The sequence below is a fragment of the Orycteropus afer genome, unplaced genomic scaffold, assembly GCF_000298275.1.
Source record: "Orycteropus afer afer isolate SDZICR_OR568_19922 unplaced genomic scaffold, OryAfe1.0 scaffold00108, whole genome shotgun sequence".
NCBI classification, from domain to species: domain Eukaryota; kingdom Metazoa; phylum Chordata; class Mammalia; order Tubulidentata; family Orycteropodidae; genus Orycteropus; species Orycteropus afer.
The window spans coordinates 3,711,003-3,736,007 of record NW_006921695.1 but is presented as its reverse complement, the minus strand read 5'-3'; positions in this window follow the sequence as shown (position 1 = coordinate 3,736,007).

Below are 25,005 nucleotides of genomic sequence, written 5' to 3'. Positions count from 1 at the left end.
ACCTTATGAATACCAGAGAAGCACTTTCTGATATATTACTGGGCAACTTTATGAATAGCTTGAAAACAGTTTCCAACACAGAGCAAGAAGATGAGCCTCTTTAGTCAGAAGACACTCAAAATAAGACTGGGAAAGAGCCGCCTCATCAGAATAGAACCAACCTAAATGATACGGATAAAGTATGTCTTTCAGGATCTCCATGTGCTGACGTGGCATGATTCAAATTGAGGAGAAATAGCTGCAAACATCCTTGAAGTAGAGTCAATCTTAATGATGTAGATAGAATATAGCTTCCTTGACCTTCATTTCTGATGCAGCACAACCCAAAATGGGAAGAAACAATTGTAAATATTCATTAATTATCAGGATATGAAATGTACAAAGTATGAAATTAAGAAAATTGGAAGTTGTCAAAAATAAAATAGAACATATAAAGATCAATATCCTAGATGTTGTTGTTATTGTTATGTGCTGTCGAGTCAGACCCGACTCATAGTGACCCCTCCTTGGGTTTCCAAGGCAGTATTACTTTCTTCCGAGGAGTGGCTGGTGGGTTTGAACTGCCAGCCTTCTGGTTAGCAGTCAAGTGCCTTAGGCACTATGCTACCAGAGTTCCCATCCTAGACATTAGTAATCTGAAATGGACTAGTATTGGCCATTTTGTATCAGTCAATCAGATGATCTACTATGCCAGAAATGACAAACTGAGGAAGATTGGCATTGCACTCATTGTCACAAAGTATATTTCAAGATCTATCCTGAAGTATAGTGCTGTCAGTGATAGGATAATATCCACACATCCAAAAAGAAGACCAGTTATTATGCATTATTCAAATTTATGCATCAACCATTAAAGCCCAAGGTGAAGGAATTGAATAATTTTTCCCAGCACCTGCAGCTGAAGTTGACTAAACATGCAATCAAGATGTATTGATGATTATTGGTGATGAGACTGCAAAGCTGTGAACAAAGAAGTTTCAAGTGTTGGAAAATATGGTCTTGGTGATAGAAATGATGTCAGAGATTGTGTGGTAGAATTTTGGGAACTTATTAACTTGCTCCTTATGAATACCTGTTTACAACAATATACACATGTGGACCTCATGAGATGGAATGCCTAGGAATCAGATTGACTACATCTGTGGAAAGAGATTTTGGAGAAGCTCAATATCATCAGCCAGGAGCTGACTGTAGAACAGTCATATGGAATTGTTTTTACATAAGTTCAAGTTGAAAATGAAGAAAATTAAAACAAGTCCTCAAGAGCCAATATATGAACTTGATTGTATTCCACCTGAATTTATAGACTATCAGAAGAATAGATTTGCTGCATTGAACACCAGTGATCAAACACTAGACAAGTAGTGGGATCACATCAAGATCATCATATATGAAGAAAGCAAAAGGTCACTAAAAAGACAAGAAATGAAGAAAAGACCAAAATGGATATCAGAAGAGACTCTGAAACTTGCTTTTGAATGGAGAGTAGCTAAAATTTTTGGGAAAATGATTAAATAAAAGAGCCAAAGAGAAGATTTCAAAGGGCAGCTCAAGAAGACAAAATGAAGTATGAAATGTGCAAAGATATGGAATTAGAAAACCAAAAGGGAAGAACATGCTTGATATTTCTCAAAACAAAAGAATTGAAGTAAAATTCAAGCCTTGAATTGAAATATTGAATGAATCTCCGGGCAAAATATTGAATGATGCAGGAAGCATCAAAAGGAAATGGACAGAATACAGAGTAACTCCACCAAAAAGAAGAGGTCAATGCTCAAATATTTCAGGAAGTAGCATATAATTAAGAACCAATGATATTGAAGGAAGCAGTCCAAGCTGCACTGAAGGAACTGGTAAGAAAACAAGGCTCATGAAATTGACAGAATACCTATTGAGATGTTTCAATAAATGGATGCAGTTCTGTAGGCACTTATTCATTTATGCTAAGAAATTTGGACGACAGCTACCTGCCCAACTGACTGGAAGAGATCCATATTTGTGCCCATTTCAAAGAAAGGTGATCGAAAGAGAATGTGGAAATTATCAAACAATATCATTGATTTCACATGCATACAAAATGTTGCTGAAGATAATTAAAAAATGGTTGCATCAGTATATTGACAGGGAACTGTCAGAAATGCAAATTGGATTGAGAAGAGGACGTGGAATATAGAATATCATTGCTGATGTCAGACAGATCTTAGATGAAAGCAAAGAATAAAAGAAAGATGTTCATCTGTGTTTACTGACTATTTGAAGGCATTTGACTGTGTGGATAATAACAAATTACGAATACACTTTCAAAGAGTAGGTATTCAAAAACAGTTGACTGTGCTCATGAGGAACCTACACAAGACCAAGAGGCTGGTATTTGAACAGAAAAGGGGACACAGGATGTTTTAAAATTGAGAAGGTTGTGTATCAGGGTTATATTCCTTCATAATACTTATTTAGTCTGTATATTAGGCAATTAATCTAAGAATCTGGGCTATATGAAGAAGAACTCAGCATCAGTATTGGATCAAAACTCATTAACAACCTGTGATATGCAGATGAAACAACTTTTCTTGATGAAAGTGAAGATGACTTGAAGCTCCTATTGGTAAATATCAAAGACTATAGCCTTCAGTATGGTTTACACCCCAGTGTAAAGAAAATGAACATCCCGATGACTGGACCAATAAGCATCATCATTATAAATGGAGAAAAGATTGAAGTTGTCAGGGATTTCATTTTATTTGGATCCACAATCAACACCTCTGGAAGCAGCAGTCAAGAAATCAGAGATCAGATTACACTGGGCAAATCTGCTGCTAAAGACCTCTTTAAAGTTTTAAAGAATAAACATATGATTTTGAAAACCAGTGTGTCCCTCACCCAAGCCTTGGTATTTTCAATTGCCTCATATGCATGTGAAAGCTGGACAATGATTGAAGAAGAATGAAGAAGAGTTGATATCTTTGAATCGTGGTGTGGGTGAAGAATACTGAAAATACTATGGACTATCAGAAGAATGAACAAATCTCTCCTGGAAGAAGTTCAGCCAAAATGATCCTTGGAAGCAAGAATGGCCAGACTCTGTCTCATCTACTCTTGTCATGTTAGAAAGGCCCATTCCCTTGTAGAAAGACATCATTGTTTAGTTAATTAGAGCAGCAATGTGAAATGGAAGATCCTTACAAGATGGATTGACACAGTGGTTGCAATGATAGGCTCAAGCATAGCAAGGATTGTGAGAATGACACAGGACAGAGCAGTGTGCAGTTCTGTTGTACATAGAGTTGCTATGAGTTGGAGCAGACTAGACAGCACCTAACAATAACAGTATAGTATACATCATATCATATCATATCATATCATATCATACCATATCATATCATATCATATCATGTCATATCATATCATATTATGATATTATTATATTCTGTTGAATAATTTTAAATAACTTAAATACTTTAAAGATATTGGGTTTTGTAAAGGTGCATTCAATAGCAGGTATTTTAAATTAAACAGTCTGATATTGTCTATAATTTTACATAAAAGAGTCATTCAAACTCACAAAATAAGGAGAGAAAAGAAAATGATCTAGAGATTAAGTTGAATATTCAAATAAATGCAATTTTTATTAAATTGGTATCATCTTATAAATACAATTTTATTTTGCTTAAAATGAATATTTTAAGTCTTAAATTTACTTTAACTCTTCTTTAAAAGCAAAGCTTTTAATTATAGCATATTTGCCCATCTTGAAGGATTTCTAGTTATCTCTCAACAGAGTTGTTTATGAAATGATTTGCATAATGTTATGAATATCACCTTGCGATGTAAGTGGATGTCCATAACTCCTATGATTTTTGTATTCTTATTTCTTAAAAAAGGAGTGATTAGGTGACAGTATCAATAGTTAACAGGACATTATTATATATTGCACACAGTGCTATTTTCAGTATAATAATAAAAAAAGTCAATTTGATAAATTAATAAAGACTAAATATTTTTTGGTGGTTAGCATAGCCTGTTGATTACAGACTCAGGCTGGGGATCCAGAGGCCTGGACTCAAAAGCCAGCTCTGCTATTAACTGGTTTGGGCTCTATGACCTTGGGTAAGATAATTAATTGTTTCCTGACTGTTTATTTATTTATTTTTTCCTCTCTGTAAGATAGGAGAGGAAAGTACCATGTCTACCTTTGGGGTTATTTGAGATGATCGAAATCTTTACACAGATAAGATACTTAGAACCTGAATGGGCACTTACTAAATGACCAATAAATGCTAAGTGTTGTTACTTTATCTCTTCATCTACTTTTATCTTGATATATTGACCTTTTCTATTTTTAATGAAGGCATTTTTTATGTATCATGATAGTTTGTCTCTCAAATCTGTTATCAATATATTCTTCAGTTTGCCTTTGTTGATAGTGCCAATATTATAATCTGTGTCATCCTATTTCAGTTAAATTTTACTTTGATGATTTTGTTGTCTGAATCAACTTTGTACTTCTCTGGTGTATATAGTGTGTTTTGTCATAATATTTCACCAAGAAATATAATTTAAATAAGTTGATCAATTAGCTAATCCTAAGCATTAAAAATAGGAAGATACTAAATTATTGAAGTAAATGCTTTATGGACTAGATTGTCAGTTATGAGCCCTTGTAGAGGCTCAGCCTTAACAAATAATAATGTTTTCAGCATTCGGTTTGGCTTTATTTTCTTAAAGGAACTTTTTTTGGGGGAGGGGATTCATTACTAGGTAATCAGGGAGCAGTGGTGTTTCAAATGCACAATCCTGGCCTTCTGTGTGGTAGATCTGGATTTGATGCCTGAAGCAGAGGCACCACACATCTGTCAGTGGAGGCTTATGTATTGCCGTGATGCTGAACAGGTTTCAGGAGTGCTTCCTGACTAACACAGATTTGAAATAATGGCCTAGCGAGATATTTCTGGTGGAATAAAAAAAGAGCCAATGAATATCCTGTGGATTACAGTGATCTAATCCTATTGTGGATGGGGTACTCATGAATTTGGGGCTGATTGATGACAGTTAACAAACATAACAACATTAATCTATTGCCACTGAGTCAAGTTATACTGACCCCATAGGAAATAGTAGAACTTCTCCACAGGGTTAAAAAAAAAAAAAAACTCACTGCCGTTGAGTCGGATCTGACTCATAGTGACCCCTCCTTGGGTTTCTGAGGCAGTATCACTACAGAAGTAGATTGCCCAACCTCTTTACAGAAGCGAATTGCCACATCTTTCCCCTGTGGAGCCACTGGTGTGTCTGAACCTCTGACTTTTCAGTTAACAATGAAGCTCTTAACCACTGTGTCTCAAGAGCTCCTTAAACATCAGATAACCTAGAGACAAAAAAAAAAAAAAAAAAAAAACACAAAACATTGAAGAGTGAATAAAAAGCATGAGAATATTAATATATTAAGATAATTAAGTAATTTTAAAACTAAATTACTACTTGTTCTTAATAGAAGTAAGGCAATAAATTAACTTTGCAATGTTTTAAAATTTCCCTTTTGCTTAATTTGATATTTACATAATATGTTTACCTGGAAAAATTGAGTGCATCTTTTTATAAGAATGAAATATTGTGCTGGAAAGTAATTTAATACACTTATATTTCATTTTAGGCTTTAATAGAATTGCAAAAATTTTTCTGCTAATTTTTTAATTGTGAATTATATTCAACATGATGAATATTCAGAAAAGCTTGTTTTTCTTGTGGCTAATGGTACAGAGTAAATAAAATATAATTAAGAGAATAGACATTTAATATAACTGAAGTAGAAAATACAAATTTTAAATCTAAGGTATTTGGCTATTTCAACATAGTTATAAACAGATCAGTGGAACTGAAAAACATGAGAAATCACTGCCAAGGGCAAAAGGAACCTATAATCAGGAAGCAGCTTTTGGCCATTACAATACTTTTATTATAACGTGTAGTCTTTTTCATCTGTGCAAGAAATTTAAAATGATCTCTTCCATCTGAAATATTGCTGTGTAGGAGATGTTAGGTGTGACAACAACAACAAAAAAGGGAGAGTGCATTCTACCATATAAGGACAAAGGTGACAAAAGGACTTTGGACAAGTTATTTAAATTAATTGAATCTCTACTTTTTAAGAAAGGGATAGACAAAAACTAACCTCAGAGAAATTTATGTGATGATGTTTTTTTAAAGATGATATTTATTAAATGTTCATAATATAGCATGAGAGTCAATGAATGTGAATCTTTCATCCCCTTATACAAGAAACTCTGAAGAATCAAGATCATATATACAACATAGCTGGGGGTCCAGTTATTCTGCTTAGTAAGCAAGTTTGTTCAACATGAGATTAAAATGAAATAAATTGAGCATTATGATACTTACTGTCACTGTTTTTTTCCTTGTATAGTAAGCTGTATGAGACAAACTGTGCCCTGCCCACATCCACATGGGCCACCTTTTCATTGCTGTAGCTGCCAATTTTGTACAAGTAGAATCTGATAACACTTCTTACCTGCACTACTCGCCTTTCACCTTCTGCCCTTGTGAAAATTTGAGCTAATGCCTTGTGGGATAAATGGAAAAGAATAGATGGCTTAATATTTCCATATTGCACTGAGCATTTGAGTGAACAATTCTGAGTTTCATTTTAAAGAGCACATCTGAAGTGCATAGCAAGATCTAAGCCCAGTTGCTCACAGTTACTGCAGACTCAAGGATGCCTCCTATATTGGCTTTCATTCCTCCTTGCTTTCATATCACAAAGTAAACTATTTGCATTCAAACCCTTCTATTCAGGATTTGTGTTATGGGGAAGAGGAAGGAAAACAATCTTGGGTAAAAACAAAACACTAAGCGATTCATTAAAGCATGATAAGAGTATGGTGGCTCTTATTAACCAAAGGGCCAAGAAAGATATGTATTTGTCAACAATATAATTACAGTAGTAGTAAGAAAATTAACCAACTTATGATTTGCTAATTTACATAAACAAAAAACAAAAAAACCTCACTGCCATGGAGTCAGATCTGACTCATAGCTACTCCTCCTTGTTATTCCAAGATGATATCTCTATGGAAGTAGATTGCCCAATCTTCTTTCTGAGGAGTGGCTGGTGTGTTTGAAATGCCAGCCTTCTAGTTATCAGACAAGTGCCTTAGGCACTATGCCACCAGAGCCCCTAATTTACATAAGTAAAATGAAAACTCAAAAAGATTGTTTAACTTCTCTGAAGGAACTATTGTGAGAGCAAAATGTGTCAGTCTGCTTCCATAAATATTTACAGCCTCCAATGACCTATGGAGCAGTTCTACTCTGTTCTGTAGAGTAGCACTGAGTCAGAATTGACTTGACAGTAGTGGGTTTGCTTGATTTCAGTTAAAGGAACTTTATTCTAAACAATCCAAACAGCCTATATCCAAATTATAGTCTTCTAAAAAATAAAGACTATCTGTTAGTTTTCATCATATTCAAATGGAATGAGGCCAGAATATTGAGGAGTTATGGAATTTTCTTACTGCTTTACTTGGCAGAAATTCCTACTGCAATTTGAATCCACCTAACTCCAGTTTATGCTTTATCTTGTACATAAATCACATACTGAGTTTCAGAAAGACATAAGCTATTGAAAAACATTGATGCTTTCCTTTATACAAAAATAAAAACTAATCAAAATATTGCCAACATTACAGTTGCTCTCTGATGTTTTTCCTTTGTTAACTAATAAAAGACAAAGATTTGAACAACCAGCAATATGAATTATATTTATATAGATTCTCTTCTATTTTTCCAAAAATATTCAAAGTATTCAGCATTACATTTTTCTGTCAAATTTTAAGTTGCAGTTTTCACCTTCTTGTCCATATGAACATATGTAAATATTAACCCAAAATACTCTTTTCAAAACAACTTCAGAATATAAAGACAATATACTATAGTGTTCTGAATTTCTTCTTCCAAATTGGGGTCATTTGTAGTGTCATAGTGACAAATCAGTAATAAAGCAGATTGTAAATTCAAGCAAATGACCCTCTTAAAGTCTTTATTGTATCCACCACCCATTTCCCTAGGGACTTATTCTTCTCTTGGAAGAAGACACTTACTTGGGCAATACATTATTTCCTAAGCTACACCATCAAAAATCTATCCTTAATTGTTTGGTCTGGGCCTCAGAATAAGCTAAATACTAGCTAAATGATCAGGTTTTTTTGTTTGTTTGTTTGTTTGTTTTCCTTAAATTGTGAGTTAGTGTGTAAATAGTTGCTAATAGATAAATAAGTTTCTTATAGAAAATGTTGGCTTATAATAAGAGTTGCAGAGAGCCATGAGCAGTGGAATATCAGCCATGTTAGCAGGTGGATAGAAAGTTTTTGAACAAGTAAAACCTTCTACAGGCTCTGGCATCAAGTCTAGAAGTATACTTTGTGCATATGTAAAACTGCAGGGGATGTGAACAGAAATTGGAGAAAAGATGGATGCTGCCTCCCATGTCATCTTACCTTAATGCAGATTTCATCCCACCTGAATATAATGCAAGACAATGTGACATTCTTGAACTTTTTCTTTTTTAAAATTTGTATAATGAATGTTTATGACATGTGTTGTGCATGAAATGGAAGATGTGGATGGGGTAAGGGTAAAAGGAAATGGTAGTCCTGTAGTGTTATAAAGAAGAAAGTCTTCCTTTCTTAAAAATTTTGGATTCTAAAGATGAAATGTGGCATGTATACAAAGGCAGAATAAATGAAAACCAACCAAATCCATGCTGCCAAGTCAATTTCAACTCTTAGTTACCCTATAGAACAGAGTAGAGCTGCTCCAGAGCATTTTCAAGGCTGTAAATCTTTACACAGACTGTCATATCTTTCTTCCATGGAGCAGCTGGTAGGTTCAAACTGCCAACTTTTGGTTCGCAGCCAACCCCTTTAACTACTGCACTGCCAGAGATCCTCAAAGCAGCATACAAGGGAAAAAAATTGAAGGGAAAGAAGTAACATTGCATATGATCATTGGGACCAAAAGGTAAAAATAATAAAATGAGTCTAACAAGAAAAATGGTAATACACAATACTTCCAATACTTTATGAAATTTCAAGTCATAACTTTGATGCTTCAGAATAAGGCAAGACAGATGAAATATGATGCAATCAACAATGCATTATATTTGATTTTTAATCATTTTTCCTCTGTTTGTTCAACATTTATAATATAAAACCACTATATTATGTGTCTGTCAAATACAAATATTAACAAAGTACATCACCCCCAAAAGGTTTAAAATCACTGTAGTGAACGGAACAGAGACATTTAATGCTGATACTTAGCTATGAAATGTTTATAAAACACAACACAGGCTTATTGTAAGTTTAAATTCAATTGTGTATGAAAACTCCCAGCTTACCATTCATATTGGAGCTATGACAGTGATCTGTTCCTGAAATTACACAGTGTAACCTGCATAGCCATGCACATGACCCTCATACTCTTTCCTATAACCTCTCTAAGGGACACAATATTTGTTGAGAAAAAAGAGAAAATAAATAAATAAATAAATAAGAAAGTTTATTCTGGTAATTTTTACCAAACAATGATTAATCTAGTGAAACCAATGACTGGCAGACCTGTCTGATTTTTAACATGTATCTATCTGCACAGCCCTATTGATTTAAAGTTAGCATTTTGTTTTAAGAAAAAGAAAAAGAACAAAAAAAAAAAATAGTTGCATGAAGATTATGCTTAAGACATCAAGAAATTCCAAAAAAATATTTTGCAAAATAGTTGTCTCTAGTCATATTCATTAATACAGTCATAAATAGAGATGTAAATCAAGAGATAGAAATATGTATATGCACATATATGTGCATATGCACATGTATACATTTTTCTGTCCATATCCATACACAAATATACACGTATATATAATTTTCATATCAAGAGATATCTTAAATAAAACTTTAAATTAATTTTCAGTTGTCACAAATGCTTTTAATTTTCATTATATTTTATAATTACTTTAAATTCTACTTATATTCTACTTTGTTATATTTTATATACTATTTTAATTTATAAATACTTGAAGAAAGAGTTTATTTGAGTCTAAATTTCCCTTCTTTTGAAAGTACTTTTTTATGTCATTGTTTAAAGTGTGCCTAACTATGTACTCACATAAAGATAAACCAAAATTTAATACCCTAGTAAGATATATTTGCCAAATGTTGACTTATTCAATATGTAAAGATATCTGAAATATAACATTAACAATAATAGAACCTAAGTTTGTTTTGAATTTGGTAGAATTGTATTTTATAAGCTCATTCACTCTATCCATTTAACAAATATTCATTCAACAGTTAGTTATATACAAGATAAAATTTTGTGGAAATTTAAGATTCCAAATAAGATTTAGACAAGAGATAGATCACTGTCCAGGTTCTAGAATAAAAGGAAGTACATGCATCCAACTAGTTATGAAATCATATAAAAAGCAATATGTTTTCAACCACCTCTGTGTTACAGAACACCTACTTTGTGTAAGGCTTAGTTATAGATAATGCATCTTTTACACTGAAAAAACAGACAAAATCTCTGACAGAATAAAGATGAAATTCTTGAGGAAAGGACCAGAATAAAAAGTGTATAAGTAAAACATGTAGTAGTTTAGATGATAAAAAGTACTATGGAAAACAAAAAAGCAAAGAGAATGAAGGGGTAGAATTTTCAATAGAGTGTTAAGACACACTCTCCTTATCTTTAAACCAACACTAGTAAATGCAAAGATCCTATGGGTGGGAGTTTATCTGGTGGGACTGAAAAATGACAAGAAAGCCAGTGTGGCTGGAACAGAGTCAGCAGGAAAGGTGTCAAAGAATATGAGACCAAGGAGGTAAAAAGGAAATGGATCATTTAGAGTCTTGAGTCCAGTGTAGGGATTTGTTTTTTACACTGAGAAGGTAAGCATGGTAGGTTTTAAGCAGAGGAGGCACATGATACATTTTTAGAAGAGTCATTCCATTTGCTCTATTCAGAGTAGAATACACTCTACTGGGACAGGGGAGGAAGTAGGGAAGTCAGTTAGGGGGCTAATGTAATAATTCAGGAGAGAAATGTTGATGGGTTACACTGTGATGATAGCAATGGAGGTGCTGAGAATTGGCTGGATACCAGATACGTTTTCAGGATGAAACCAACAAGATATACTTATGGATTCAATGTGAAGTCTGAAAGAACAAGGAACCAAGGGTGATTCCAAGTTTTTGGCCTGAGCAAGTGTAAGAAGAGAGTTGTCATTTATTGGAACTTGAAACTTTGGGGGAGGACAGAGTTTGATAGGGTTGACGCAGAGCTTAGGCGTGAACATGTTATGCTTGCAATGTCTACTAAATAACCAAGGCATATGTTGAACAGACTATTAGATAACTAAGCCTTTTAAATATTAGGAGAGTGGATTGTTGTGGAGATAAGTGTTATCCTGGTATGGATGGTATTTAAAATGGTAAGACTCAGTAAGATTATAAAGAGTGAGCATAGATGAAGACAAGAAAAGGTTATGGACTTTACTGGGGACTGCAATATTAAAAAACTGAGATAAGAAGAAAGTAGGTAACCAGACTAACAAGGTGCAAACAGTGAATAATAATAATGATGATAAGCTTTTAAAGGCTGTGGTGTCTTGAAACACAAGTTAAAAAAAGTGTTCCCCAAATAAGGAGTAAAACTTGTATGAAATGTTGCTCATAGGTTAAGAAACAAAAGAACTGCATAAGGACCATAGGATTTACTGGCATGAAGATCATTGAAAGTGACAAAGATAAGCCCAAGTTGACTCTGAACAGTGAAAAACTCTGGTACAATGGAATTAACTAACCTTCACAATTTTATTTTGTCTTTAATGATGCTCCAGAGTGTCTGGGTAAGACAAATAATGAACATGCTCAACTACCAACAGAAAGGTTGGAGATTCTAGGTGTCTTGGAAGAAAGTCTTGGTGATCTCCTTTTGAAAAGTCAGCCATTGAAAACTCTGTGCTTTTAAAAATCAATAAATGAGTAAAAATAACCTCAAAACAAAATTCTAAACAGCATAATTCTACTCGAATATACAAGGGGCCATCATGAGCTTAAAGCATAAAGGTATCTTCCTTTTTTTGGTTGGTTGGTTTTCAACAGTGCTCTCCTTCTTGTTTGCAAGAGACAGGAATGAGGACCCATAAAAAAGGTATGGTCGAGGATGAACTATGAATAACTGAAAGGACTTAGAAAGCTATATAAGTGATTTTGCATAAGGACTGTACAGAAGAGAGTGAATTGAGGGGTGAATGACTGAAATATTGAAAGATATGATGGGTGCAAAAGTAGTTTTACCAAATGTGGAAGACTGGGAGAAGGATAAAGATGAGGGGCCATCATCAGAGAGGGAAATGTACCACTTTTCTTTTAACCCAGACTTACCCAGACAATAGGACTATATATTATATATCTAGAATATTCTTAAGAAACCCTGGTGCCTCAGAAGTAAAATGTTTGGCTACTAACCAAAAACCAAAAGGTTGGCAATTCAAACCCATCAACCACTCTGTAGCAGTCTACTTTGGTAAAGATTTTGTTGTTTTTATGTGCCGTCGACTCAGACCTGACTCATAGCGACCCCTCCTTGGGTTTCTGAGGCGGTATCACTATGGAAGTAGATTGTCAAACCTTTCTTCTGAGAAGTGGCTTATGGGTTTGAACCGCCAGCCTTCTAGCTTGCAGTCAAGTACCTTAGGCACTACACTACCAGATTTATTGTTGTTGTTGTTACATGCCGACGAGTTGACTGACTCATAGCAACCTCTCCTTGGGTTTCCAAGACAGTATCACTAGGAAGTAGATTGCCCAACCTTCTTTCCAAGGAGTGGCTGGTGGGTTTGAACCACCAGCCTTCTGGTTGGCAGTCAAGTGCCTTAGGCACTACACTACGGGTGCCTTGGAAATCTTATGTAGCAGTTCCACTCAGCCTTACAGGGTCACTATGAATCAGAATCAGCTTGATGGAAACGGGCAACCTCACCCAGGTTCAACATCAAAGTGAGCCAAATGCAGAATGTTTTAGGAACTCTTTTCCCATTATCGAATGAGGTGATTTTCCAAATTCTATGTCCAGTGTCCATAGAAGTGAACTCAGTCTCTTGAGGCCTATAACATTGAACTTCAATCATCTATTCTTAGAAGAATAGATGCAAACTATGCCCCTTGTTCCTATCTGTAACAGTTCTTCTCTGAAAGATTTGAGCCCTGAACATCTGCTTCATTCCTTCCAGAGTTCTTCTCAGGGAGAAACTGCTTCAGTTCCCTGCCCATTGCATTAGCTGAATCTCCTGATTTCCAACTCAGATACAGATTAAACTGTGTCCATATTTATTATTTACCACCATGAAATATTTACATCAGCTTCCTCCAGTATTAAGAACCAAATCAATTGCTGTTGAGTTGATTCTGACTCATGGCAACAACCAGCTATAAATGGATTCAGTTCACTCTCTTTAGACAATCCTTTTTTATTTCAGGGTCTGCCCTGGAGGAAAGTTATGGAGATTGGTTCCTCTTGTCTGTTTATTTTCCCTAAGCTTGATTCTCTATAGTAACCACCTCTTCTTCCTAATTCCTGCACATCTGAGTGTGCGTACTGAGTACTACCATGTACCAGACACTGTTACACGCTTGCGGGATAAAGCAGTTTCCAAAACAAATAAACAAGTCTCTGTCCTTAATGAGCTTACATCTTCAATAAGGGGAGGCATGAAACAAACAAGATAAGTAATGATAGCGATGATAAGTGTGATAAAGAAAATATACAGACATGTATGAAGGGTTGTAATTGAGTAGCTATTATTTCACATATAGTGGTCAGGGGATCACGGACTGATCTTTGAGACAAAATCTAAAGAAAGAAAGAAAAACAGCCATTTATTTAGAGTCATAGCAGACTTCATTACTCACATAGTTGTTGTTGTTATTATGTGCCGTCGAGTCGGATCTGACTCAAAGAGATCCCTCCTTGGGTTTCCGAGGCAGTATCACTACAGAAGTAGGTAACCCAACCTTCCTTTCGAGGAGTGGCTGGTGGGTTTGAATGGCCAAGGAGTTCTAAAATATGAGGAAATATAGTTTGTGACATGCCTGTCAGAGAATTCAGATGATTTTTGGAAGTTAAGAAGTTTCAGAATTAAGAAAAATAAAGGATTTAGAAGTCATTTAAGTGGGAAGCCAAAACAAACTTCTGAGATGAAGAAATGATGCTAAAATAATCATTCAACTTGGAAAAAATCCTGGCATTTGAGTACTATGATTTTAGTACTTGAAAATTCTTTGTCTTTGCACATGAATTTTATTGTAATCATTGAAATCCACTATTAACCTAAAATGACTGGACTGACAATAGTCTTTCTATTGCACATGTCATAAGTACTTTTTTTTTTTCCTATTCAATAATGAGACTCTGATAAACACTGGTATATGCAGGTGTTCAGGCTATATTCTGCCCAGGATTACCACTTCTATAAGGTGCCCTTGTAGAAATATTCTAACTCTGAAAACGTGAGGTCAGAGGCAGAGATTCTGTAACTACTAAGTAAGTTCCAGGGCAAAAAATTTGAGCTTCTCCTTCATAAAGCCCACAGGCACATAACACAGCCATGTATGTAGCTGAGGAATCCCACAGGAAGACAGGCTATTTCCACAGGAAGTGAGGCTACTTGTTTTGATGTTGCTCCCAGCATGACTATAATCTTGACATGATCACCCCACATAGGGGGCAAGAGTGTGGAGGGGGCAAGATGTGTGCATGTTGCTGGCTGTGTGTATTGCCTATCTCTTATCAGATGATGTGGGCAGCGATTAGATTATATAAAGTAACTGTGCCCAGGAGCCAGAGCCACTGCCCATTACCACTACAGAAAGATACCCTGAGCAGGGGCAATGTTGTAAAGGGATGTTGAATGTATTACTTGAAACCAAAGTTATATTTTAATACTACATACAGAGTATTTTTTCAGTAAGCTACCACTTGTTGTTATTAGTTGCTATCAAGGTGGCTTCACCTCATGATGACCTCATGCACAAACAGAGAAAATCATTGGCCAGTCCTGTGTCATCTTCGAGATCATTAGTATACTCAAGTCCATTGTTGTAGTCACTGTTTATTTTAAGTGTATCTCAATTTAAGGGGCTCATTTTCTAGCATTATATCAGACAGCAGGAGCTCTGGTGGCATTGTGCCTAAGACATTTGACTACTAACCAGAAGACTGGCAGTTCAAATCCACCAACCACTCCTCGGAAGGAAGACTGGGCAATCTACTTCCATACAGATACCACCTCGGAAACCCAAGGAGGGCTCCTGTGAGTCAAATAGACTTGATGGCAGTGAGTTTTTTGTGGGTTTTTTTTTTTGGTATATCCAATGACAATACTTTGTTGTGATCCACAGAGTTTTCATTGACTAATTTTCAAAACCTTTCTTCCTAGTCTTGTGTTAGTTTACAAGTTACCACTTGAGTAAGATCTGTTCATGTTTTCCTGCCTTTGGAACTGATAAATAGTGGAGAATCATTTTATCTGAGAGAATTTGAAACAACATCATGCATCAGTCCATTTGATTCACACATCAATTACATGAAGGGAATACAATTATAATCTCCACTTTACAGATTAAAAAAAGTGATGCAGAGTGTTCAATGGTTTGCCAAAAATCACAGAATTAGTATTTGATGGAATCAGGATTTGAACCTAAATCTTGGTTCTGCCAAGCCCACATGATAGATTGACTCTTACCCTCTACTATGCTGACCTCATCCCACATTAGCAGACCCCATGACACAATGCACCTGCACATCACATACTGTTTGCAATTACCTGTGCATTAAGATAATTAAAAGCATCTCATCTATGTCAAAATGGCTAACTTTATTGGGAAGCATAGCTGAGGTGAGAGAATATGTTCTATTTATTTCAATTAAATACAACTCACTAATCTTTCAGATGATCAAATATTTGGAGAAGCTGGACTATTGAAAAAGAACACATCATCAGAATCAGAGAAAGACTCACTAACAACCTGCAATATGCAGATGACACAACCTGGCTTGCTGAAAGGGAATATGACTTGAAGCACTTAATTATGAAGATCAAAGCCTAGAGTCTTCCACATGGATTATACGTCAACAAAAAGAAAACAAAAATCCTCACAAGTGGACCAATAAGCAACATCAAATAAATGGACAATATTAAGGATTTCGTTTTACTTGGACCCACAATCAACACCCATGGAAGCAGCAGTAAAGATATCAGACATCATATTGCACTGGGCAAATCTGGTGCAAAAGAGCTCTTTAAAGTGTTAAGAAGTGAAGATGTGCCTTTGAAGACTAAGGTTTGCTTAAGCCAAGCCATGGTATTTTCAATCACTTTATTTACCAGTGCAAGCTGGACAATGAATAAGGAAGATCGCAGAAGAGTTGATGCCTTTGAATTGTGGTGTTTACAAAGAATCCTGAAATTGCCATAAACTGCCAGAAGAACGAATAACTCTGTCTTGGAAGTAGTGCAGCGTGGATGCTCCATAGAAACAAAGAGGGCCAGACTTCATCTCATTTTGGTCATGATGTCACAAGTGACCAGTTCCTAGAAAAGGATGTCATGCTTGGTAAAGCAGCAGGTCAAAAAAAAAGAGGAAGACCCTCAAAGAGTTGAATTGACATAGTGACTGAAACCATGAGCTCAAACATGGCAAGGATTGCGAAGATGGGCACAGGACAAGACAGTGTTTTGTTCTGTTGTACATAGGGTCGCTATGAGTCATAGCCAAGTCATTGTCACCTAACAACAAGCTTTCTGAAAACTATGATATTTTAATTAGTCCTATTGGACCTTAAACCCAAAAGTCTAACTTTGCAAGACTAATTTATAGATATACTCCCATCTCCATCATAAACCCATGGTTGACTTTCAAGATAGAATGGCATATATAAATAATTTTAAATTAAAGTCTTGAAAAGAATATTGTGATGCACATACACAGTATTCACTAGTTTTTATTTCAGTAGGCATGTGGGACTCCACCAAATATTTGCTTGAAGAAAGAATCTTTTGATGTACAACCCTTTTCCCTCAACGTATTAGATTCTTGATTGAATGCCTAAAGTAGTAAACCATAAAAGAATATAAGGAGAGAGAAAGTAAGTTCATTGCAATGTAGAGTTAAACATATATATGTAGTGTTATTTTTACAAGACATTAAAAAATGTTCATAAAATGAGTTCTGTCACTCACACTTCTCAAAGTCCTAGAAAACTGCAAGTCAGCAATATTTTTATATTTCTCAAATACAGCTTCTTATGAAATTTTAGTATCAAACAGAAGAAATTACATCACCTAATCCTTACCCTCAGATTTTTATTCCTTTACCTAGTAAAACAGAATATACTTCCAACTTGAAAAAGTGAAATATTTTCAAGCACAGATGTTAAAGATTATATGTAAACTCCTGTAAAACCAGCTTATATTGGCTTTATGTTGGCAACCTGAGTTAACAGAAATAATGTAACACATTTTGAGATTTAGAGAGTAAAATGCAAACTGGATTATAGTAGTGCACAAAGGTATAATAAATATTAATGAGCAAACTCTGATTCGCTAAAGCTTTAGGTATTTAACAGTATCATACACATATTTATCACCATTTTGCAAATCACACAAAAGGGGGGCAAAATCATCTCATTTGAATTATTCAGGGCTGAGTGGTGAAAAACAAACTGCCCTATGAATTTTAAGCAGACATAATTAATAAAGTAAATGGTTGGTTGTTGTTGTGTGCCATCAAGTTGATTATGACTCTGTAGGACAAGGAAGAACTGCCTCATATGGTTTCCTAGGCTGAAATCTTTATGGGAGCAGATTGCCAGGGTTTTTTTTTTTTTTTTTTTTCCCATGAAACGAATGGTGTGTTCAAACCTCCAACATTTCCATTAGTAGCCAAGTGCTTAATCATTGCACCTGTGCTTTTATGAGCCAGAATAGACCCAATAGCACATAACAACAAAATAAATTAGATGCTTACAAAGCATTTGAAGGATGGGAGCTGTAGGCCCTGGTCAGGGCTCTCAGGAATGACTGTCAGAACTTGGCATAACTGACCCTCCCACGGAATAACTACTTAGTCTGGCCACAACCACTGGGCTATTGAGTTCAATAGCATAATACCATAACAATGACTAGTAAGCTCAAATGGTGTAGTGGTTAAAGAATTTATTTGGCTGCTAACCAGAAGGTTGGCAGTTGAAACCCACCAGCTGCTATGGGGAATAAGAAGAAGCAGTCTGGTTCCAAAGAGGTTTATAGCCTTGGAAATCTAATGGAGGTTGATATGAGCCAGAATTGACCCAATAGCAGTGAGTTTGGTTTCTTTTTTGGTAGCAATGATCTAGAAAACTCAAACCTGGTGTTAGGAAAACACCAAAATGCTGCTTGATAAAAACACAGTTACTGCTCCAGAATATCTTTCATTTTCCAAGCCTTGTTTTACAACATAAAAAGAATCAAAGGAAGATTATTTCTTATATGTCTGGTAAGAGAAATCCAGACAGAGAATGTAATGCTCTCTATTCCCCTGGGAATGGATGGGAATAGAGGCCAAATGGGAACCCAATACATATAAACATATTGCTATTGAGTCAATTCAGATTCACAGTGATTCCATGCCTTTCAGAGTAGAACTGTTCTCTCTAGAGTTTTCAATGATTGTACTCTTATGAAAGTAGATCACTGAGCCTTTCTTCCATTGTATCACTAGATGGATCTGAACTATCAACCGTTTGGTTATTAGTTGAATGTAAGCCATTTATGCCACCTAAGGACCTACAACATATATATTGTTATTGGATACTGCTGAGTGTATTTTTGACTCATAGTGAACCAATATGATAGAGTAGGACTGCCCCCACATGGTTTTCTAGGCCATAATCTTTACAGAACAGGTTGCCAGGACCTTCTGCCATGAAGTCATTGAGTAGATTCAAACAGCAAACCTTTGGGTTAGTAGCCAGACACTTAACTGTTGTATCATAAGTGCTCCTTAGCACATTTTCAAAGTATATTTTGGATTGAATTATGAATCTCTATATTATTTTATGGTTTAACTATGAAGTAAACAAAATTAAAATTGTGGGCTCCCACCAATAAACAAACTATAGCAAAACTCTTAAAACTGATATCTTAACATTAATTCAAACTAAACTCAAATAATTCAAAAATGATTGCAGTGGTACGTTGACAGAAAACTGCCAGAAATTCAAGACAGATTCAGAAGACAATGTGGAAAAATGGGTATCATTGCTGACATCAGGTGCATCTTGGCTGAAAGGAGAGTATACCAGAAAAATGTTTGCTGTGTTTTAATGACAATAAAAAGGCATTCAGCTTTGTGAGTCATAACTGATTATAGATAACATTACAAAGAATGGGAATTAAAGAACACTTAATTGTCCTCATGCGGAATCTGTACATAGACCAAGAGGCAGTTGTTGAAAGAGACCAAGGAGACACTACACAGTTTACAATCAGGAAGGGTGTACATCAGTATTCTATTATTATTATTAATTTATTAATTAATTTATTTTTTTTACCATACTGATTCAATCAACATGGTGAGCAAATACTCCAAGAAGCTGGACTATGTGAAGAACATGGGATCAAGATTGAAGAAAGACATATTTACAACCTGCAATATGCAGATGACAAAACAGTACTTGCTGAAATTAAGAAGACTTGAAGCACTTACTGATGAAGGTAAAAGATTACAGCCCTCTGTGTGAATTATATGTCAACATAAAGAAAAAAAAAATTCTTACAACTGGACCAATAAGCAATAAGAAAAGGTTGAAGTTGTCAAGGATTAAATTTTACTTGGATCCACAATCAATGCCAATCAAAGCGGCAGTTATGAAATCAAATGGCATGTTGTATTGGGCAAATCAAGAACTCTTTGAAGTATTAAAAAGCAAAGATATAATTTTGAGGACTAAGGGGCACCTGATTCAAGCCATGATATTTTCACTTGTTTCTTATGCATGCTAAACCCAGACAATGAATAATCAATACTGAAGAAGAATTGATGAATTTTAATTATGGTTTTGGCAAAGAATATCAAATATATCATGGGTTTCCAGAAGAACAGGAGTTCTGCAGTGGCTAAAGCGTTTGGCTGCTAACCAAAAGGTCAGCAGTTCAAACCCACAAGCTGCACCATGGAAGAACAAGGCAGCTTGCTTCCTTAAAGATGTACAACCTTGGAAACCTTATGGAATCAGTATGAGTTGGTATTAGCTCAATGGCAGTGAGTTTGCTTTTGGTTTCCAGATGGATGACCAAATCTGTCTTTGAAGAAGTATATCCAGAAAGCTCATTATAAGGGATGATGGCAACACTTAGTCTTACATACTTTGATCATGATATTAGGAGGGACCAGTCTCTGGAGAAGAACATCACACTTAGTAAAGTAGAGGGCCAGTGAAAAAGAGGAAGACTTTTAGTGAAATGGATTGACACAGTGGTTGCAATAATGGGCTCAAGCTTTGAGACAATTGTGAGGATGGGACAGGGCCAGCAGTATTTCATTCTGTTGTACATGGAGTTGATATGAGTCAGAACCAACTCAATGGTGGTACCTAACAACAATAATTCCTTGTTGCTGTTGTTGTTTGCCATCGAGTTGGCCCCGACTCATAGCAACCCCTCCTTGGGTTTCCAAGGCAGTATCACTACAGAAATAGGAATGCCCAACCTTCCTTCCCAGGAGTGGCTGGTGGGTTTGAACCGCCAGCCTTCTGGTTAGCAGTCAAGTGCCTTAGCCACTATGCTACCAGAGCTCCTATAATTCCTAGTAAAATTTAATGAAAGTCCACCAGCCACATAAACTATGATACAATTATTTTAGTGACTGCTCACAAAGTTGTATGAAGGCAAAAGGCAAAATGACCTACTTTTATATTTCCTTTTAATTTGCCTTCCTCTGAGATCCCCTTAGTATTATTCAAATACACATTAGTTCTCTAATGGTGCATTTCATGTTTATCTTCTGATCTACTGGACAACAAAATTCAATATTGATCTGCTATAGAATTATTCATTATATTTTTGCAATCTATGTCCATAGGAAAAGCTTGAAATGTAGAAAGAGACTTTCTTAGAATACCTATTCAGACAAATGCATGCAAAGTCAAATTATCCAAAACTTCTTCATCCACAATGGATTTAGAGAATCCATTAGATATCTTAAATAAAAACATCTTCTTTGTACACTGTGCAATCTTGAATATAAACACTATATCTGATGAGCAGTGGAAATTAGAGAAAATCAACTCTGAATATTGGAACTTGATGAGAAATCTGCACCTTGGACAACAATTGACTTCAATTTCAATGATAAAATTGTCTTAGTTGTTGTTAGATGCCATCAAGTTGTGTCCAACTCATAGCGACCCCATGTACAACCAAACAAAACATTGCCCAGTCAAGCACCATGCTCACAATCCTTGATATACCTGAGCCCATCATTCCAGCCACTTTGTTAATCCATCTCCTTGAGGGCCTTCCCCTTTTCCCCTGACCCTCTACTTTACCAAGCATGATATCCTTCTCCAGAGAAGGGTCCCTTCTGACAACATAACCAAGGTAGGTGAGACGAAGTCTAGCCATTCTTGATTCAAAGGAGCACTCTGGCTGCACTTCCTCCAGGAGAGTTTTGTTCATTCTTCTGATAGTTCATAGTACTTTCAGCATTCTTTGCCAACACAACAATCAAAAAACATCAACTCTTCTGCAGTCTTCTTTATTTCTTGTCCAGCTTTCACAAACATATGATGCTATTGAAAATACCATGGCTCGGCCTGGGTGCACCTTAGTCTTCAAAGAGATATCTTTGCTCCTCAGCACTTTAAGGAGGTCTTTTGCAGTAGATTTTCCCAGTGCAATATATCATCTGATTCCTTGACTGCTGGTCCCGTTGATGTTGATTGTGGAACCAAGTAACATGAAATCTTTGACAACTTCAATCTTTTCTCCATTTATCATGATGCTGATTATTGGTTTACTTGTGAGGATTTCCACTTTCTTTATGCAGAGATGTAATCCATTTTGCATCAAATCTTCACTTTCAGCAAACAGTGTTGTGTTATCTGCATATCACAGGTTGTTGAGTCTTTCACCAAAACTGATGTGTCATTCTTCTTCATATAGTCCATCTACTCACATTGTTTGCTCAGCATACAACCCTGATACACACTCTTCCTGATTTTAAACCATGCATTATCCCCTTGTTCTCATCAGCAACAGCCTCCTTATATATATACAGGTTCCTCATAAACACAATTTAGTGCCCTAGAATTCCCATTACTCTCAATGCTATCAATAATTAGTTATGCCACACACAATTGAATGATTTTACATAGTCAATAAAACACATCTTTCTGGTATTCTTTGCTTTCAGCCAAGAGCCATCTGACATCAGCAATAATTTCTCCCTTGCAAGTCCTCTTGTGAATCCAGCTTGCATAACTGGATGTTCCCCATCAGCATATGGCTATAACCATTTTTTAATTACCTTCAGCAAAATTTTACTTGGTGTGATATTAATGATATTGTTCGATGATTTCCACATTCTGTGAGATCACCTTTCTTTGGAATAGGTACAAATATGGATCTTTTTCTGTCAATGGGCCAGGTAGCTGTCTTCCAAATCTCTTGGCATAGCTGAGTGAGTGCCTGCAGTGTGGTATCCTTTATTGAAACATCTCAATGGATATTTTGTCAATTCCTGAAACCTTGTTCTTTGCCAGTTCCTTCAGTGCAGCTTTGAATTCTTCCTTCAATACCATTTATTCTTGATAGTAGGCTACCTCCTGAAATGGATGAACATCAACCAATTTTTTTCTGGCACAGTCACTCTCTTTATTCTTTCCATCTTCTTTTGATGTTCCCTGCATCATTCAATATTTTGCCCATAGAAGCTTTCATATTATAACTTGAGGCTTGAAATTTTTCTGCACTTCTTTCAGCTTGAGAAATTCTGAGTGTGTTCTTCCCTTTTGGCTTTCTAACTCTAGGTCTTTGCACAATTCATTATAATAATTGACTCTGTCTTCTTGAGCTGCTTTTTGAAATCTTCTGTTCAGCTCTTTTATCTTGTCATTTCTTCCATTGGCTTTAGCTACTCTTCATTCAAGAGCAAGTTTCAGAGTCTCTTCTGACATCCATTTGGTCTTTTCTTCCTTTTCCATCTTTTTAATGACCTTTTGCTTTCTTCATGCATGATGTTCTTGATGTCATACCATAGTTCACATGGTTTTTGGTCATTGGTATTCAATGCATCAAATCTAATCTTCAGATGGTCTCTAAATTTTGGTGAGATATAATCAGATAGTTTTTCCTCCCATGGACCTGTTTTTATTGTCTTCAGCTTCAACTTGAATGTGCATATGAGTAGTTGATGGTGTTCCACAGTTAGCTCCTGGCCTTGTTTATACTGAAGATATTAGGCTTCTCCATTGTCTTTTTATACAGATATAGTCCATCTGATTCCTGTGTATTCCATCTGGCAAAGTCCATGTATATATCCACCATTTATGTTGTTGAAAAAAAGGTATTTGCAATAAATAAGTTGTTGGTCTTGCAAAATTCTATCATGAGATCTCTGGCCTAATTTCTATCACCAAGTCCATATTTTCCAACTACTGGTGATACTTCTTTGTTTCCAACTTTTGCCTTCCAATCACCCGTAATAATCAACACATCTTGATTGCATGTTTAGTCAATTTCAGACTGCAGAAGTTGGGAAAATTCTTCAATTTCCTCATCTTTGGCTTTTGTGATTGGTATGTAAGCTAGAATAATCATAGTATTAGCTGATCTTCCTTGGAGGCATGTGAATATTATCCTATCACTGACATCATTGTACTTCAGGATAGATCTTGATACATTTTTTGTGCTGATAAATGCCACAGAATTTCTCTTCAATTTGTCATTCCCAGTAGATCATATGGTTTTGTGATTCAAAATAGTGAAAACCAGTCAATTTCAGCTCACTAATGCCTCAGATATCAATATTTATGTGTTCCATTAAATTTTTAACAACTTTCAGTTGTCCTAGATTCATACTTCATACATTCCATGTTCTGATTATCAAGGGTTGTTTGCAGCTGTTTCTTCTCATTTTGTGTCATGCCACAGAAGCAAATGGAGCTCTACTTTGAGGAGACAGCTTTTCCCTAGCTGTATTTTGAGTATCTTGCAACCTGAGGAGCTCATCTTCTGACACAATATTGGACAATGTTTCAGGGCTATTCATAAAATTTCCCGGTAATATATCAGACAGTGGTTCACTGCTATAATAAGGTTTTCACTGGTTGATTCTTTGAGAAGTGAATGGCCCTTTCCTTCTTCTGAGAAGCTCTTCTGAAACCTGCCTACCATTGGTAATCCTGCTCGTATTTGAAATACCATTGGCATAGCCTCCAGCTTTATAGCATCATGCAAACCATCACAGTAGGACAAACTGATGGACCAGTGATGAACTTGCTAACTTTGGCAAGTTCCCTAATGTTTGTGTGTCACTCATAACTATAAAACTCTAGCAAAGCTTTGGCTCTATACCTGGTTGTAGTGACTCCTCTGATAAGACATAGTTAATAAGTCTCTACCTTCCTAATAGGATTAGCTTTCTAATCTAAACTACAATTTATTTCCCAAGACTTCATTGATATTACCTCTCTCTCTCTTTCTCTCTCTCTCTCTTTTTCCTGTGTCATCTTCAATATTTCTCTATTATGGCTGCCAGATTTTCCAAATCAAAATACAGGATGCCTAGTTAAATTTAAATTTCAGGTAGACGTTTTTCTTTTCTTAAAATGCAAGTATGTCCCAAATATCACATGGGACAAACTTATACTAAAAGCACAAACAACCCCCCCCCC